The sequence below is a fragment of the Aethalodelphis obliquidens genome, unplaced genomic scaffold (genome assembly GCF_003676395.1).
Source record: "Aethalodelphis obliquidens isolate GAN/ISIS:26980383/991018 unplaced genomic scaffold, ASM367639v1 scaffold13, whole genome shotgun sequence".
In the NCBI taxonomy this organism is placed as follows: domain Eukaryota; kingdom Metazoa; phylum Chordata; class Mammalia; order Artiodactyla; family Delphinidae; genus Aethalodelphis; species Aethalodelphis obliquidens.
Window position 1 is genome coordinate 3,609,999 of NW_020837957.1, and position 19,236 is coordinate 3,629,234.

A 19,236-nucleotide genomic window follows, 5' to 3' on the forward strand; every position below is an offset into this window, starting at 1 on the left:
ACTCTATTTTTAGTTTTTTAAGGAACCTACATACTGTTCTCCATAGAGGCTGCACCAATTTACATTCCCACCAATGTATTCATTCTTTAAATCCAACTCCAGTATCACTCTCCCTGAAGGCTTCCTTCATGTCTTCCAGGAAGTATTAGCTACTCCCATCATCTGTGTACTCAGTCCATAGCTGTCCTCCGTGTCATATTCTTGGTTTTACAATTTATTTACCTTCACACAAAACTCGAACTCCTCAAAGCTAGACACTTGACAAAGGTATAATCTATTGATGTATCTTGTAGGATAGTTTTTGGCGTGTATTACACACCTGAGAAAGGCTTACTGAAATAAAATAAACAATGGGGTAGGTGCATGAATGAGTGAGTGTGAGTGAAGATGAAAAGACTCTTGTTCTCACAGGGAAGCTGCAACACAGTAAACAAGCGTTAAGGACGTGGGTTTCTGCCTTGAACCATGCAAATGCTAAGTATACAAAGAATGTCACAAGAGTCTTGTTTTGATGTGGAATAAAAATATCTAAAATCTTAGGCCCTGGTAACAAAAGGTCATAAAAAAGCAAGGTGGAGGACCCTCAGACACTGGTGATGTTGCCTGCTTTTTAGCAATTTTGTAAAGGATGGCATTTTGATGACTGTGAGAACAAGACTTTATTTTTCAAAGTGTCTCAAGTGATGTAAGTTGAGTTACAGAAATCTGGGAGCCAGGAGCATCTGACTTACAACCTTCTGGCTGGTTTCCTAGGTATGTGAGTCTAGGAGTATCTGGAGCCTGTTTCCCATACACTGGCTATGACCTTGCACTTCCTGACAAGCAGGCTGTCCTCATGCTACTTATTATTCTGGTTGCCTTGCCAATTTTGAAAGCCTTGAGTCCTGAGAAAAATTATATAAGTCCCTGGCTAATAAGCCACTTAGCTACTAAGCCTACAACATAAAGAGGATAAGGGGTTATCGTCCAGGTGCTCTTTAGCGTGTCTGGTCACCTGTCAGGCAGTTCTTATGTGACATCTGTCATTTCTTTCCTGCTCCAGCCCCCTTTCCCTAGGTACCACCAATCTACCATATATGCTGCCCCTGAGGTCTCAGAAGCCCTCCAGGCACTGTTGTACCTATCTAAAATACTATTATATTATGGATAAATGATTTAATTAGTATTCTTTCAAGTCCTAGAAAAGCTTAGCTTATACCCCAAATACAGCAATTATTATTTTAAAAAATAACATTGAGTAAAGGAGTGTTTATTCTTTCCTTTTGTTATGTTCATTTTCTAAATTTCAAAGTAGAAAATTTCTAAATGTTTTAAAATAAATAAACTACCAAATCAGAAGCTGACTGTTTTATAGACGATGCTCTTGCAGAAAGTAATCCATAAAGAACATCCAGCATGTTTACTACTGAAATGAGTTAGAACTGTCAATGCTGAACATCCTAATGAGGTTTCAGAAAGGTCAGGATTAACAATAGTCACTGATAGTTGAGTCAGTGCTTTTCTCCTGAGAGTAATGAGGTAAGCTGTGAAAAAAAATGTTGAGGTATAATTAGAATTAGATTTTCATACTCCTCAAGATTATTCATACTGGAGGTTTCACCTGGATTTCTCCTAGCCTTTGTTAGTCAGACAGCAAAAACAGAATTCAAATCAGATGGTTGTAATAAGGAGATGTTAGTGATGGAACTTCTTACAGAGGTGTGGTCAAAGTAGGGGACAAAGCGAGGGTCTATGAGACACCAAGAGCCTAACAGCAGTGAGAAACCTAGGCCTGAAGTGGCAAGAAGTAAAAGAGTGTTAATGGGCTATGAGCTGAAGCTAAAGACCCGCCCAAAGGAGATGTGGAAATGGAAGGTCATGACTACTTAAAGAAAAGAAAAAAAGCAAAGAAAAGAGAGCAGTCCAGAGCTAGAAGGATATACAGAAGAAATATCCATATCATGGGTCTCTTTTGCCCTATGGCTACCTACTGGTGTTTACCATTGGTCAAATCCAAATGCAAGCCAGGTGGAGCTCTCTCCTCAGACCACTTACCAGAAGTTGTCTCACTGGTACTTGTCCTCATGGTCTATTGTTTTCTGGGACTCTGAAGTCTATTTTTTCCTGCTACCTATATGGAACTCTAAAGTTACAGTATGCCTTACTGATCTCTTGCATTTTGCATTCTGATCCCCAGTCTTTATTAGAATGTTATACCATATATTTCAACTTGAGTGCCAACTCCTATTAGTAGCATTTGTTTAAAATATATTCTATAAGATTTATGTCTTTGGTATTTCTTACAGAATCAGAGGACTAAAAAAAAACACCTTCTAATATTATATTAGTTTCAGGAGTACAACATAGTGATTCAGTATTTTTATAGATTATACTCCATTTAAAGTTATTATAAAATATTGGCTATATATATAAAAAAGACACACACACACACACAAAACTTTCCAAAACAATTTGCAGTGTTTTCACCTAAATTATTTTTGCTTTTCCCATATTACAACTCTGAAACGTGAATTTGGGAATAAGATAAACATTTTGGTTGCTTTTAAATGTAATAAGTATATAATTTGCTGATATGTTTTATTAATATTTAAAACACTTTTATGTACTTCCTTAGGTTTCTGTATAGAACTTTTTCTTTAAATACTTAAAATCAAAGTCCAGCATTTGCACACAGATAGTTTTCAAGAATAATATATTAAATTTATTCTTTTAAATATGAAAGAAATTCCTTATGGTTTCATTAATAGAAATGAAATTAGAGACTAAAATCAACTTGTTCTTAGTTCACATCAATCTTTTATTATTTCATTCATTCATTCATGGAACAAAATATTTACTGATGACTATTACCATATGCCATTGAATATGTCATCAATTTAAGTAACATCCTGATTTCAGAAATACTAAAATGTGAAAAAATGTGCATTTTAGAATTGTTGAAACGATATACGTGGTGGCTGTATTTCAATTTAGAATAACTTGAGTTGGGAAATAGCTTATGATCTAGAATTTATAACCAAAGGAAAGCAAAATAAAATGAAAAAAAATCAATATCTGGGTCCAGGGTGTCATTTTTGTATGTTGTTCTTCTTTTTTCAGTAAGTGTAATTTATACTTTGAATGTCAGAGCTGTGTTATACTTCTGTGACAGTCTCTGTAGTGTGATCACACAATATTATCATAGAATGTCAGTGATGAAAGAGGCTTTAGAAATCATTGAGTGATTTGGTCCAAACTCCTTCTACACAGAAGAGGGAATCAAAGTAGTGGATCAGACTTGTCCTAGTTACTCAACTAGTCTAAGTGGAGTGGAGACTAAAGTCCAGTTCTCAAATTCCTGGTCTAGTGTTTTATTCATTATCCAGTACGTTTTTAAGAGGTAGATATTCAGTGAATAATAGCACATGTGCTTACTATGTGCTTACCGTTTCATAATTAATTAGTTATTGGGGTTAAATTTAAATATTAATACCCCACGTAGGTGTTAGAATTTTACTGTCATTTAACCTTAGTACCAAAAGGTTTAGTGATACCTTTGTGTCACCTTTGGTGCATTTGTGTGTTCATAGTTTTTAGTTTAGAAAAGCTTCATCCAATTTTTGTTATACTGAATGGCTTATCCAGTCTTCTTTTGGGTGCCCTTATTCTTCCTTCCAGGAACAAGAATTAGAATGAAAGAAATAAACATGTATAAGTAATTTGTATGTTTAAAAAATAGAATATGTATAAGTAATTTGATCATGTATTTATTCATCCAATCCTTATTAAGCACTTAATTATTCATTTTCAGTGATGAGTGTTCTCATTTCCTTAATTAATTTTGTTGTGCTTAGTAATAAGATTACTGCTCCCCCATTTCCTAAGCTAACTATTTATTTTGGAGTCATGTAGATATAGTGGAAATGAGAAAGAAATATGTCTTGGACACACTGAATTAACTTATTTTGTCATAAGAACTATTCTGCTCTAATGTGCTTTTAATCTACTGTTTACAAGTATATAATCTTCTACATTTACTTTTATATCATTGATTAAATAAAAAAAAAGCTTACCCTGAAGCCTTGCAAATTGTTGAGTAGTATTTTTTATACAAATTCTTAAGTATTCAAAGACAAATTATTTCCAGCATAAGTAGGAAATGATTGGTAGTATTTCTGTTGAGTAAACAAAACTGATTTTGCCTTTGAATATAACTACTTTGGCACTAAGCTTTGTTGAAATGTTAATGTAGATGTGATGTGTAAACACTCAGAAAAATGTAAATCAAATTGGAAAATTCCAGGTGGAGACATATATTCCTTAAAATCTGCAGAATATAATTATGCACATAAATACCAGTTGGCTTTCTTCATTCTGACCACAAAGTTAAAGCTTCATATCCATTTCTGCTTTTCAGTCCTTCATACCTTACATCTCTTGTTCACCCTCCTCAGCTAATCTTCTGAAGGCACAGCACCTGAAGCCCAGTATTTAAGAATGTTAGTTTTGCCATAATTCAAAAAGACACAGGCACTCCAATGTTCATTGCAGCACTATTTGCAATAGCCAGGACATGGAAGCAACCTAAATGCCCATCGACAGACGAATGGATAAAGAAGATGTAGTACATATATACAGTGGAATATTACTCAGCCATAAAAAGGAACAAAATTGAATCATTTGTAGAGACGTGGATGGACCTAGAGACTGTCATACAGCGTGAAGTAAGTCAGAAAGAGAAAAACAAATATCGTATATTAACACGTATATGTGGAATCGAGAAAAATGGTACAGATGAACCAGTTTGCAGGGCAGAAATAGAGACACAGATGTAGAGAACAAACATATGGACACCAAAGGGGGAAAGTGGGGGTGGGGTGGTAGTGTGATGAATTGGGAGATTGGGATTGACATGTATACACTGGTGTGTATAAAATAGATAACTAACAAGAACCTGCAGTATAAAAAATTAAATAAATAAAATTAAATTTAAAAAAAAGAAAAAAAATGTTGGTTTTGGAGTTACAATGGCTTAAATACGAATCTTGGCTCAGACTCCTAACTAGATATATGATTTTAGACATGCTGCTTGATCTGAGACTCGGTTCTCTTATATGTAAAATATAAAATGTAATAGAACTTCACAAGATTACTCTGACAATTTAGTAGGAAAATGAATGGAATTTGTTGTTGTTTTTCAGTGCATAGCATTTGATATATTTTAACTGCTGTTTCTATTTTGCACTACTTACACAGAAAAAATTAAATTCCTAAAGCTAGGGAACACATAAGCTAGAGCAACCAAAGTCAGTGCCTTGAGGATATGATGGTCCTGTCTCACTAAAAAGCCAGGAGTACAGCACAGCTTAGAGAACTCTCACTGAAAGAATAACACAGAGCAGAAATACAGCTCAAAACCAGTGAAGCTATTCCCAGGAAAGCAGGGTAAGAGTCAGCAAGTGTTTTGCCAAGTAAGCACTTAAGAAGAGGAGCCCTCCATGGAGATTTGTGCAGCAGCTATCAGAAATAACCAATAGCTAGAACTATAGAAACAGAGTTGGGGAAGAGTTGATAGGATTTTTGAGATAATAACTTACCGTATTTTTAAAAACCAAAGCACACTCAACCCTTCCTCCCCCTTTCAAAATCTGTAGTTTAAAATTTCTGAATTTGGAATTGACCTTACAGTTGAGCTTAATGTCTTATCTCCTGCCTGGGCATGGAGGGGGATATTAAATTAATTATTTGTCTTACAATAACTCATATCTCTGGGTTGAGGAAATAGGATATGTTTTGATGTATTAATTAATAACTTTGAATAATTGCAGATGGAAATATGGAAAAATTCTTCTTATTTAAACATAATCCTTAATACAGACCATACTTTTATAGAAAATCATAGACTGACATGGAATGTCAAATATAATGGGACACTCAAGAAGACCAATCCAGGATCACAGAGATGGAAAATCCAAAATGGGATCAAGACATAGATATTTCCCATTGTTTGGTCAATTCCTTAATACCAGAACCACAAGTATATTTATTATGGTTTATAGACAGTAGGTTTATGTCCAGTTCACTGTTTGGTTAACTGTACATAGGTTTCACCTCACAGAGTGGCTAAATCCCTTTGAATTAAATTTTATGTTGTCTTCATAAATTCCTGAATTAGAAGAATTCAATTCTTTTATAAGACAGGTAGTGAATAAAGCTTTTAATTGTACAGATAGGTGCCAGTACCAGATGGATATCTATCTGATAAATGCAGTAAGAATTATTTAACAAAGAGTAGGTGAGACATGCAGGAAGCTTTCTAAGAACGGTTTCCAGATAAGGCCTGTTTCTGTTTGGTGACTGTGTTAACCCCCTGCTCTGTCCTTACATGGTTCCCTATTGTCTATTTAATTTTGGGTATTGAAGTCCATCAGCAGTCAAGCTCTGACCATAGTTCAATCCGCTTTTCCAACCTCATTCCCTCAGCTATGTCTTTGACATCCAGTCAAAGCATATCTTTCTCTAAGCATGCTGTTTCTATCCTGCTTCCATGCTGTCACTCATCATGTCCCACCATCCTGCCTTATCTCTGTAGGATGAAATCCTAAAGAAACTTCAAAGGATAACTCAAATTGTTACCATCCACTAAGACAATTTTCTTGATTATCATAGGATTAATTCCTACTCTCAGATCTTCTTTAGCACATTTTTGTATTTCTGCTTTTAGTATTTGCTATGATTACCTTTGCATTATACTAATTCTTATACATTATATCTCTGATTATTTATGATTCTGTCTTTCTAGTAAAGATTGCACATTTATTTTATATACATACTGCCGCACATGTATTTTATGTATATTTTAAACACATACTGTGTTTGGACACTATAGCAGTATGGAGATGAAATGACCATACTCCCTGCTCTCCCAGATTGAAAATCTAGTAAGGGCAGAGAAAAGAAAATCTCTAAAATTGAGTTTGATAAATACCATTGTAGGTTTATAAAAAAGTGTCACAGGGTATAAATGAGTGGCACCTAAGTTAATCTTCATTTTAGGGGATACTGAGGGTCTGGATCAGAAAAAAATTCCAGGAGGAAGCTAAGTATTAACTTTGTAAATACTTACTTACTTACTTACTTTGTAAATACTTACTTTCCTTATATTCTCTCATTTAAACCATTTTGGGTGTATTTCTGTCCATATAATTATTAAAAATCAGATTTACTGTCTTTTAATTCTTTGCTCAAATCTCTGTTCTAATATTTATTCCATGCTTCTTTATGCTTGTATTTGTGTGTGTGTGTGTGTGTGTGTGTGTGTGTGTGTGTGTGTGAGGTATTTGTGTGTTTATCCAGCAGGACTGTGAAACCTTGATTAGGATAAATAGTGTGTCTGTACACTTTGTACTCTGAAAGTATTTGTTTCATGTCCTTACACCTTTACAAGGCTGTGAACTCTTGGAGCAAATGCCACCATTTACTCTTAATCATATTGACAGGTACTCAGCTCAATACCTGTAACATACAGGGCAAGTACTCAATAAATATGTTAAACTAGATTGATTAACGTCTATGTACATTTTTTCAGGAGGAAAAGGTCTGCTGCAATTTTTAGTTGGAATATATAAGTGTTCTTGTTACTATATATAGTCTGTAACTTCATGGAGGAAAGTCTTTGAGGGTGGAAGAGACAGATTTGCAAGCTGGAGAAAAAAAATGTGTCAATACACAGGAGAATGGCAGAGGGAGAAATAGATGGAGTGGGAAGCTGGGGGCAGTGAAGGTGGTAAAGTGAAACACAAAATGACAATAAGCCATTTAAAAATAATTTGTCCCGGCTAATCTAAATTAATCTTTGCTGAAAATTATATCTTTTTGGTTCACTTTTTGGGAAGGTAGCAATTTAGGCTAGGGAAAAAGTAGGTAAGTTCAAATTTCCATGGAAACAATTATCATAAAATATTGATTGATGAGGATATTAGGAAGCAGGAAAGGAAAGAGATGGTTGCCATGGAAACATGGACATTCAGAGAAATGCACTTGAAGAGATTCCTACTTATTTCTTTCAGCTAAATATCTGATTAATCTAAAATTGCTACACCTTAGTTTCTAATTTATTTTTAATATTCCTTAAGCTTTGTTTAAGAACTTTTTTCTATCTTAGTAAGTTATATTCACAGAAATTCAAGGAATAGTTTTTGATTTCAATTCTATAAGACATCACTCTTTTATGATTATAAAATCTTTTTTAAATGATATATTTATTTGAGAAGGTATAAAAGCATTATTTTATAAACATGAATCATTTAGATTTCTTTAAAGCATACTCTTTTCTTTAAAGTAATGCTAATAATGACAGTTTTTTAATGAAATTTCCATTGCTGCTTTTAATTTGCACTGAATAGCAGCATAAAATATAAATATTAAGAGATCATTTCTAGTATGATGGTACCATAAAAACAGGCTCACTTTTTCTCTAAACAAGTTTTTTAAAAAAATTTTATTGAAATATAGTTGATTTACAGTGTTGTGTTAGTTTCAGATGTAGAGCAAAGTGATTCAGTTATACACATATATGTATAATTATATATCAATTCTTTTTTCACATTCCCTTCCATTATAGGTTATTACAAGATATTGAGTATAGTTCCCTGTACTATACAGTACGTCCTTTTTGGTTATCTATGTTATATATAGTAGAGTGTATATTTTAAGCTTTTATAACTTGGATTTTGAGATCCTTTTTAGGTTTAGAATTTTATTTGGGTTATTTTGACTGTCAACTTACTATGGAAACAAGGAAGTTTCTATTATGGACAGTATATTTGTAGTTGAGGAATATGTAGAAATTAGATGATTGAAAAACATTCATGTTTATAAAAATGCAACATGCAGAAATTTGAATTGATAAAGCAGGATATTAAACTTTAGTGTTACCTGTACATTGTAGGATTCAAGTTTTAAAGTTCCCTTTGATGAGCACTTTAGATAATATATCCTGAAGTGATTCTTTACTTTTTTAGTCCTGTAAAACCGAAATGTAAAGAGGTTACAGAGAATACATGATTTCCTGCCAGGTACTGATACACCTTAAGTGTCACACTTAGATTGAATTACCTTTCTGAGAATTGCTTTCTCCTCCTGCTGTCACCTCTTGTCATCTTTGGCATTCAGAATTCAGTGTTTGAAAAGGAAGGCATGTAGACCTTTTGTGGATAGCCGGCATGTTATTACTGATCTTTTGTATCTCAAACAATATGTTACAAGAAAAGCCTCATTAGATGCTATAAGACTAGGTATTATCCACAATCTTAGGAAAATACAACATGTTGATTTTTCATACACTGCAGGCAACAGAAAGCCCTCTTATTTTCTTAAGGTCATACAACTTGATAGGTAGGAAGGACTTAGAGGTGAACTTGTCCAACTCTTTCATTTCATTTCATTTCAAAGGGAAAAACACTGAGGAAGAAAGAGGTTAGGTGATGAATTTAAGGCTGTGTCTCCTGTTTGTCCCTGTAGTGTTCTCTCCATGGCACCAGTAGGTCTCTAAGGCATGGCTCGGGTATACTTTAGCCTATACCCTCATCTCTATTAACTTACTCCTAAGCCACCACAAATAAATGTACACCAATAGACTGCTCACTATGTAAATGAAACTTCAAAACAAACCCTGTTCACTGGGTGCTTCTTCTATACTAGAGATTGATGAATACCATGGAAAATGCTTGAGAAATAATGACCAAGCAGTAAAGAGTGGTGTGTGTGTGCCTAAAAAGGATTAACCTTCCTCCAAAAGGATAAGTATCCAAATCACTACAAGTGAAGGAGGCAGACCTGACTTTTTTTAATTACTTTAGTAAGACTTTCCTTACCTCTTCTCAGTACTTCAGTATATGGACATTTTCTTGCAATATCTTTAAGAAAAATTCTACTATTGGGATGAGGTCCCAGGATGGCGAGGTAGAAAGAACCTGAGCTAACCTCCTTTCATGGGCAGACCAAAATTACAACTATTTACAGAACAACTATTGATGAAAAAGACCAGAAACTATCAGAAAAGATCTTCTACAAGTAAAAATATAAAGAAGGAACCATGAGATGGGTAGGAGGGTAGGGTCGTTGTATAGTCAAGACCCATACCTCCAGGTGGGTGATCCACAAATGGGAGAATAATTACAATTGCAGAGGTTCTCCCCAAGGATCAATGGGTCTGAGCCCCACATTGGGCTCCCTAGCCTCAGGGTCCTGTGCCGGGAAGACAAGCTCCCAAAACACTTGGCTTTGAAGGTCTGTGGGGCTTACTTTCAGGAGCTCCAGAGGGCTGGGAGAAATAGAGACTCCACTCTTAAAGGACACACACAAAATCTCACATGCTCTGGGACCCAGGGCAGAAGTGCTAATTTGAAAGGATCTTGGGTCAGACAGACTTGCTGATCTTGGAGAGTCTCCCAGAGAGGCAGAAGACAACTGGAGCTCACCCTGGGAACACAGACACTAGCAGCAGCCATTTTGGGATACTTATATTACCACGTGGACACTGGTGCTGGCAAGTGCCATTTTTCAATCCTCCTTCTAGCTCACTGGCCTGAGGACCCAGCGCTACACCCTCCCACCAGCCTGTAGGCGCAACTGCTGAGATACCTGGGACCAAACAACTAACTGGGCAGGGACACAGCCCCACCCACCAGCAGACAGGCTGCCTGCAACTTCCCCTGAACATGGTCCTGCCCACCATAGTGCCCAAGTCCTGGCCCCACACACATGGGTACAGGACTAGACCCAGGACCCCCCTAGGGCCCTGCATCCAGAGACCCCAGGACACAGCTCTGTCCACCAATGGGCAGGCACCCCCAGAATCCCCTGCCAAACCCACCAGTGAGCCTGCTCTAGCTTTAGGACCAGCCTCACGCATCAACAGGCAGACACTAGCCCAGAACCACTGCAGCCCCGAAACCTGATGTCACAGTACTGAGCCCACCCACCAGCAGGGCACCACCAGCCTTATGACCAGCTGGGCCCTGACCCAACCCACCAGCAGGCCAACACTTCGGGACACCCAGGACACTGCAGTCAGCTGTCTCAGGATCTGGCCCCAACCACTAGCAGTTCCACATGAGCTCTGGAACCCCTGGGCCCTGAAGCCAGACCTCAGGGCCTGGCTCTGCCTGTCAGTGAGCTAGCACTAGCCCTGGGGACCTGCAGCCACTGCTTTATAACCTGGTCCTGCCAACCAGGGGCCATCAGTCTCCACACAAGGAACGGCCTGGAAACGAACCAGACCAGGGGCCAGTCACACCTATCAGACCACCGACATTAGTCAGCCTACCACAACAGAAGGACCCATGCAGCCCACATGGGGACACCCCTAGAGCATATAGCTCTGTTGATCAGAGGCGTGTGCACTGCTGGGAGGCATAAGACATCTCCTACAAAAGGTCACTTCTCCAAGGTCAGGAAACATAACTAACCTACCGGAGACATCAAAAATAAAAACAGCAAGTTAGGCAAAATGAGGTGGCAGAGGAACACGTTCCAAATGAAGGAACAACATAAAACCCCAGAAGAAGAACTAAGTGACATGGAGATAGGCAATCTACCTGAGAAAGAGTTCAAAGTAATGATTGTAAAGATGATCAAAAAACTCGGGAGAAGAATGGATGAACAGAATGAGAAGTTAGAAGTTTTTAACAAAGAGTTAGAAGATATAAAGAACAACCAAACAGAGATGAAGAATACAATAACTGAAATGAAAACTTCTACAGAAGGAATCAGCAGACTAAATGATACAGAGAAACAGATCAGTGAGCTGGAAGAGAGAGTAGTGGAAAACACTGAAGCTGAACACAACAAAGAAAAGAAGAGGACAGCTTAAGAGACCTCTGAGACAACATCAGGCATACTAACATTCACATTATAGGGGTCCCAGAAGGAAAAGAGAGAGAGAAAGGGGCAGAGAACATATTTGGAGACATAAAGGCTGAAAACTTCCAGGAAGCACAGAGATTCCCAAACAGGATCAACCCAAAGAGGACTACACCAAGATACATTGTAATTAAAATGGCAGAAATTAAAGATAAAAATATTAAAAGCAGCAAGGAAAAAGCAACAAGTTACATATAAGGGAACTCCCATTAGGCTATCAGCTGCTTTTCAGCAGAAACCCTACAGGCCAGAAGGGAGTGGCACCATATGTGATGAAAGGGGAAAATCTATAACCAAGAATAGTCTACCTGGCAAGGCTCTCATTCAGATTCGATGAAGAGATCAAAAGTTGTACAGACAAGCAAAAGCTAAAAATGTTCAACACCACCAAACCAGCTTTACAAGAAATGTTAAAGGGACTTTAAGCAAAAAATAAAACGCCATGGCTAGAAACATGAAAATTACGAAAGGAAAAAGCTCATTGGTAAATGCAAATATACAGTAAAGGTAGTAAATCAACCACATACAAAGCTAGTAGAAAGGTTAAAAGACAAAATTAGTAAAATCATCTATATCTGCAATAAGCAGTTATGGGGTACACAAAACAAATAGATATAAAATAAGATGTCAAAAACAGTAATTGTGAAGGGATGAGAGTAAAAATGCAGTGTTGTTTAAATGAGTTTGAAATCAAGAGATAAACAACTTAAAATAACCAGGTATATTTATAGATTGCTATATATATAAACCTTACGGTAACCGTGAACCAAAAATCTATAATAGATATACAAAAAGAGAAAGGAATGCAAACATAACACTAAAGACATTCATCAAATTATAATAGAAGAGAACAAAAGAAGACTTACAAAAGGAACAAAAATGACCCACAAAAACAACCCCAGAATAATTAATGAAATGGTAATAAGAATATACATATACTGTTTTTTAGATTCTCTTCCCATATAGGCTATCACAGAGTATTGAGTAGAGTTCCCTGTGCTATACAGTAGGTCTTTATTAGTTACCTATTTTATATATAGTAGTGTGTATATGTCAATCCCAATCTTCCAATTTCCCCACCCCCCCGCTTACCCCTGGGTAACCACAAGGTTCTTCCCTACACCTGTAACTCTGTTTCTTTTTTGAAGATAAGTTCATTTGTACTCTATTTTTAGATTCCACATATAAGTGATACCATATGATATTTGTCTTTCTGTCTGACTTCACTAACTATGACAATAGGTCCATCCATGTTGCTGCAAATGGCATTATTTTGTTCTTTTTTATGGCTGAGTAATATTTCATTGTCCATTGTCTATATCCATTCCTCTGTTGATGGACATTTAGGTTGATTCCATTTCCTGGCTGTTGTAAATAGTGCTGCAGTGAATATTGGGGTCCATGTATCTTTTTGAATTATGTTTTTCTCTGGATGTATGCCCAGGAGTGGGATTGCTGGATCATATGGTAGCTCTATGTTTACTTTTTAAGGAACCTCTGTGCTGTTCTCCATAGTGGTTGTACCAATTTACGTTCTCACCAACAGTGCAAGAGGATTCCCTTTTCTCCACACCCTCTCTGGCATTTACTGTTTGTAGATTTTTTGATGATGGCCATTCTGACCAGTGTGAGGTGATACCTCATTGTAGTTTTGATCTGCATTTCTCTAATAATTAGTGATGTTGAGCATCTTTTCATGTGCCTCTTGGCCATCTCTATGTCTTCTTTGGAGAAATGTCTATTTAGATCTTTCATCCATTTTTTTATTGGGTTGTTTGTTTTTTTGATACTGAGCTGCATGAGCTGTTTGTATATTTTGGAGATTAATCCTTTGTCAGTTGCTTCATTTGCAAATATTTCTCCCATTCTGTGGGTTTTCTTTTCATTTTGTTTATAGTTTCCTTTGCTGTGCAAAAGCTTTGAAATTTCATTAGGTCCCATTTGTTTATTTTTGTTTTTATTTTCCTTATTCTAGGATGTGGACCACAAAAGATCTTGCTGTGATTTATGTCAAGGAGCGTTCTGCCTATGTTTTCCTCTAAGAGTTTTATAGTATCCAGCCTTATATTTAGGTCTTTAATCCATTTTGAGTTTATTTTTGTGTATGGTATTAGGGAGTGTTTTAATTTCATTCATTTACATATAGCTGTACAGTTTTCCCAGCATCACTTATTGAAGAGGCTATCTTTTCTCCACTGTATATTCTTGCCTCCTTTGTCATAGATTAGGTGACCATAGGTGTGTGGTTTACTCTCTTGACTTTCTATCCTTTTCTACTGATCTGTATTTCTGTTTTTGTGCCAGTACCATACTATTTTGACGACTGTAGCTTTGTAGTATACTCTGAAGTCAGGGAGCCTGATTCTCCAGCTCTGTTTTTCTTTCTCAAGATTGCTTTGGCTACGCATGGTCTTTGTATTTCCATACAAATTGTAAAATTTTTTGTTCTAATTCTGTGAAAACTGCCATCAATCATTTGATAGGGATTATATTGAATTTGTAGATTGCTTGGGGTACTATAGTCATTTTCACAATATTGATTCTTCCAATCCAAGAACATGATATATCTCTCCATCTATTTGTGTCATCTTTTATTTCTTTCATCAGTATCTTATAGTTTTCTGAGTATAGGTCTGTTACAAGACACAAAGAGGGACATTATATAATGATAAAGGGTTTAATCCAAGAGGAAGATATAACAGTTGCAAATAAATGTGCACCCAACATAGGACCACCTAAATACATAAAGCAAATATGAAAAAACCTAAAGGGAGATACTGACAGTAACACAATAATAGTAGGAAGACTTTAACACCCTAATTACATCTATGGACAGATCATCCAGACAGAAAATCAGTAAGGAAGCACTGGCCTCAAGTGACACATTAGACCAGATAGTCTTACTAGATATATAGAGATACAGATAGATATAGATATATAGATATAAAACATTCCATCCAAAAGCAGCAGAATATACATTCTTTTCAAGTGCACATGAAACATTCTCCAGGACAGATCACATGCTAGGCCACTAAACAAGCCTTGGTAAATTTAAGAAAATTGAAATCATATTAAGTATCGTTTCCAACCACATCACTATGAGACTAGAAATCATGAACAAGAAAAAAACTGCCAAAACACAAACATGTGGAGGCTAAACAATATGCTACTAAACAACCAATGGATCACTGAAGAAATCAAAGAAGAAATCAAATACACTTGGAGACAAACGAAAACAAAAACACAATGATCCAAAATCTATGGGATGGAACAAAAGCAGTTCCAGATGGAAGTTTATAGCAAAACAAGCTTTCCTCAGGAAACAAGAAAAATCTCAAATAAACAATCTAACCTTACACCTAAAGGAAGTAGAAAAAGAACAAACAAAACTCAAAGTTAGTAGAAGGAAAGAAATCGTAAAAATCAGAACAGAAATAAATGAAACAGACACTAAAAAATATAAAAAGATAACAAAATTAAGAGTTGGTTCTTTGAAAAGATAAACCAAACTAATAAACCTTTAACCAGACTCATCAAAAAAATATATATATATATATAGAGAGAGAGGGCCCTAATCAATAAAATCAGAAATGAAAAAGAAGTTACAACTGAAACCACAGAAATACAAAAGATCATAAGAGACTACTACCAACAATTATATGCAAATAGAATGGACAACCTAGAAGAAGAGGACAAATTCCTAGAAATGTACAATTTTCCATTACTGAACCAGGAAGAAATAGAAAATATGAACAGACCAATTGCCAGTAATGAAATTGAATCAGTAATTTTAAAAACTACCCCCCCTAAATAAGTCCAGGACCAGATGGCTTCACAGGTGAATTCCACCAAATGTTTAGATAAGAGTTGACACCTATCCTTCTCAAACTATTCCAAAAAATTGCAGAGGAAGGAGCACTTCCAAATTCTTTCTATGAGGCCAACATCACCCTGATACCAAAACCAGGCAAGAACATCACACAAAAAATAAAGTTACAGGCCAGTATCACTGATGAAGATAGATGTAAAAATCCTCAACAAAATATTAGCAAACTGAATCTAACAATACATTAAAAGGATCATACACCATGATCAAGTGGGATTTATCCCATAGATGCAAGAATTATTCAATGTCTGCAAATCAATCAATGTGATAATACCACACTAAAAAATTGGAGAATAAAAATCATATGATCATCTCAATAGATGCAGAAAAAGCTTTTGACAAAATTCAACATCCATTTATGATTAAAAAATACTCTTTAGCAAGTTGGCCTGGGGGAACATTACTTCAACCTAATAAAGACCATATATGACAAGCCTACAGGAAACATCATACTCAATGGTGAAAAGCTGAAACATTTCCTCTAAGGTCAGGAAAAAGACAATGAGGCCCATTCTCACCACTTTTATTCAACATAGTATTGGAAGTCCTAGCCACATCAATCAGAGAAGAAAAAGACATGAAAGGAATCCAAATTGGAAAGGAAGAAATAAAACTCACTGTTGGCAGATGACATGAAACTATACATAGAAAATCTTAAAGATGCCACAAAATAACTACTAATGCTGTTAATGAATTTGGTAAAGTTGTAGGTTACAAAATTAATATACAGAAATCTGTTACATTTCTATACACTAACAACAAACTATCAAAAAGAGAAATTGAGGAAACAATCCCATTTACAATTGCATCAAAAAGAATAAAATACCTAGGCAAAAACCTACCTATGGAGGTAAAAGACCTATACGTGGAAGGATATAAGACACTGATGAAAGAAATCGAAGATGACACAAACAGATGGAAAGATAAATCATGTTAGTGAATTGGAAGAGTTAATATTGTTAAAATGACCATACTACCCAAGACAATCTACAGGTTCAATTCAATCCTATCAAAATATCAATGGAATTTTCCACAGAACTAGAATAAATAATTTTAAAATTTGTATGAAAACACAAAAGACCTTGAATAGCCAAAACCATCTTGAGAAAGAAGAACAGAGCAGGAGGTATCATACTCCCTGAATTCAGACTGTACTACAAAGCTACAGTAATCAAAAGAGTATGGTACCAGCACAAAAACAGACACATAGATCTGTGGAACAGAATAGAGTGCCCAGAAATAAACCCACACACTTATGGCCAATTAATCTATGGCAGAGGAGGCAGGAATTTACAATGCAGAAAAGACAGTCTCCTCAATAAGTGGTGCTGGAAAAACTGGACAGGTACATGTAAAAGAATGAAAGTAGAATGTTTTCTCACACCACCATATACACAAGTAAGCTCAAAATGGATTAAAGGCCTAAATGTAAGACTAGAAACCATAAAACTCCTAGAAGAAAATGTAGGCAGAACACTGTTTGACATAAATTGTAGCTATAATTTTTTGAATCTGTCTCCTAAGGCAAAGGAAACAAAAGAAAAAATAAACAAATGTGACCTAATTAAACTTAAAAGCTTTTGTACAGCAAAGGAAACCATCGACAAAATGAAAAGACAACCTGCTGAATGGGAGAAAATATTTGCAAATAATATAACCAATAAGGAGTTAATATCCAAATTATATAAACAGCTCATACAGCTCAATATCCAAAAAAAGAAACAACCCAATTAAAAAACGGGTAGAAGACCTGAATAGACATTTTTCCAATAAAGTCATACAGGTGGCCAACAGGCACGTGAAAAGATGCTCACCATTGCTTAATCATCAGAGAAATGCAGATCAAAACCATGATGAGATATCACCTCACACCTGTCAGAATGGCTGTCATCAAAAAGATTACAAATAATAAATATTGGCGAGGATGTGGAGAAAAGGGGACCCTTGTTTACTGTTGGTGGAAATGTAAATTGGTTCAGCCACTGTGGAAAATGGTATGGAGTTTCCTCAAAAACTTAAAATAGAACTACCATATGATCCAGAAGTTCCACTCCTGAGTATATATGTATATTCAAATAAAACAAAAACATTAATTTGAAATGATACATCAACCTTAATGTTCATAGCAGCATTATTTACAGTAGGCAAGATACGGAAGCAACCTAAGTGTACATCAGTAGACGAACGGATAAAGAAGATGTGTATATGTGTGTGTGTGTATACACACACACACACACACACACACACACACACACACACACACACACAATGGAATACTACTCAGTAATAAAAAAGAAGGAAAATTTGACATTTGCAACAACATGGGTGGACCTGAAGAGTATTATGCTTAGTGAAATAAGTCAGAGAAAGATAAATACTTATATCACTTTTATATTACTTATATCACTTTTTTTTTCCAGCCTCTCCAGACCCACTTTCCCTATTCTTACCCCCTGTCCCTTCTTTGAGATATAATGGTATGACTATGTCTCCCCCTTAACCTTTTTGAAAAAAAAATCATTTACAGCTACCTTCAGGTTTTTGTTGGCAACAAGCTCAATAGGAGACCAAATAACATGGTGTTCCCTAAATCACATATTAATTTAAACTGCAACAATGCAAGTGTGGGTTCCAGAACTCTGGAAATCCTTCTCTGGCACCTTTGTGGACTCCATTTGGAACTCTGAGCCTTGTTTTTGATGCTGTCCTTGAGGACATTAACAAAGAGAAATCATCCCAGGAAGGGTGTGCAGGTTGTTTAATGCTATGGAAACCACAGTATAGAAGGAAAGAGTTGAAAGACTTAGGGATATTTCATATGAAAAAGAGTAGAAACAGGATATAGAAGAGCCATCTTTAAATAAAGAGAGGGCGTTAATGCAGAGTGGAGCGGTCCTTAGGAAAGTCAAGCCCAGAGCCCTTCAGACATTGCTTTTATTTGGTAGCGCTATAAGTAGAGCATAAACAAATAACACGTGCTTTTTTGGCAGACATCTCTGCCCATTTGAGACTCACTGCCTGTGTCAGAAAAGGTTCTGGAGATGTGATTGCTCATTGTTATGTCCTTAGGAGGGGGGTTAGAAGTACTCTGGGTTAATGAATTAGTTTGTACACTTATAATGGCAAACATATCCAAATGTTTCTTGGTCACAAAATATTGTTAGTTAAAATGACACACTCCTTGGTAAGGAGTAATCAGGTCATGCTTTCTTTCGCTCAATAATTATTTGATATTCATTCACATAGCACTTATTAAACCATCCATTCATGTAAGAGAAGCTTACTGAGCAAAGATACTTGGACAAAAGAGAACAAATACGGGGCACTTAAAGAACCTAAGTCCTGTGAATAATGCCTTTGAAAAAAATTGTGCTAGGGCTTCCCTGGTGGTGCAGTGGTTGAGAGTCCGCCTAACGATGCAGGGGACATGAGTTCGTGCCCCAGTC

The 19,236-nt window shown here is 36.1% G+C and overlaps 1 protein-coding gene across 3 annotated transcripts in view; it reads left to right on the forward strand.

Annotated features, from left to right (window-relative positions):
- Nucleotides 1–19,236, forward strand: part of PDE4B (phosphodiesterase 4B) — a 593,994-nt gene that overhangs the window by 258,256 nt on the left and 316,502 nt on the right. The window lies entirely within an intron of this gene.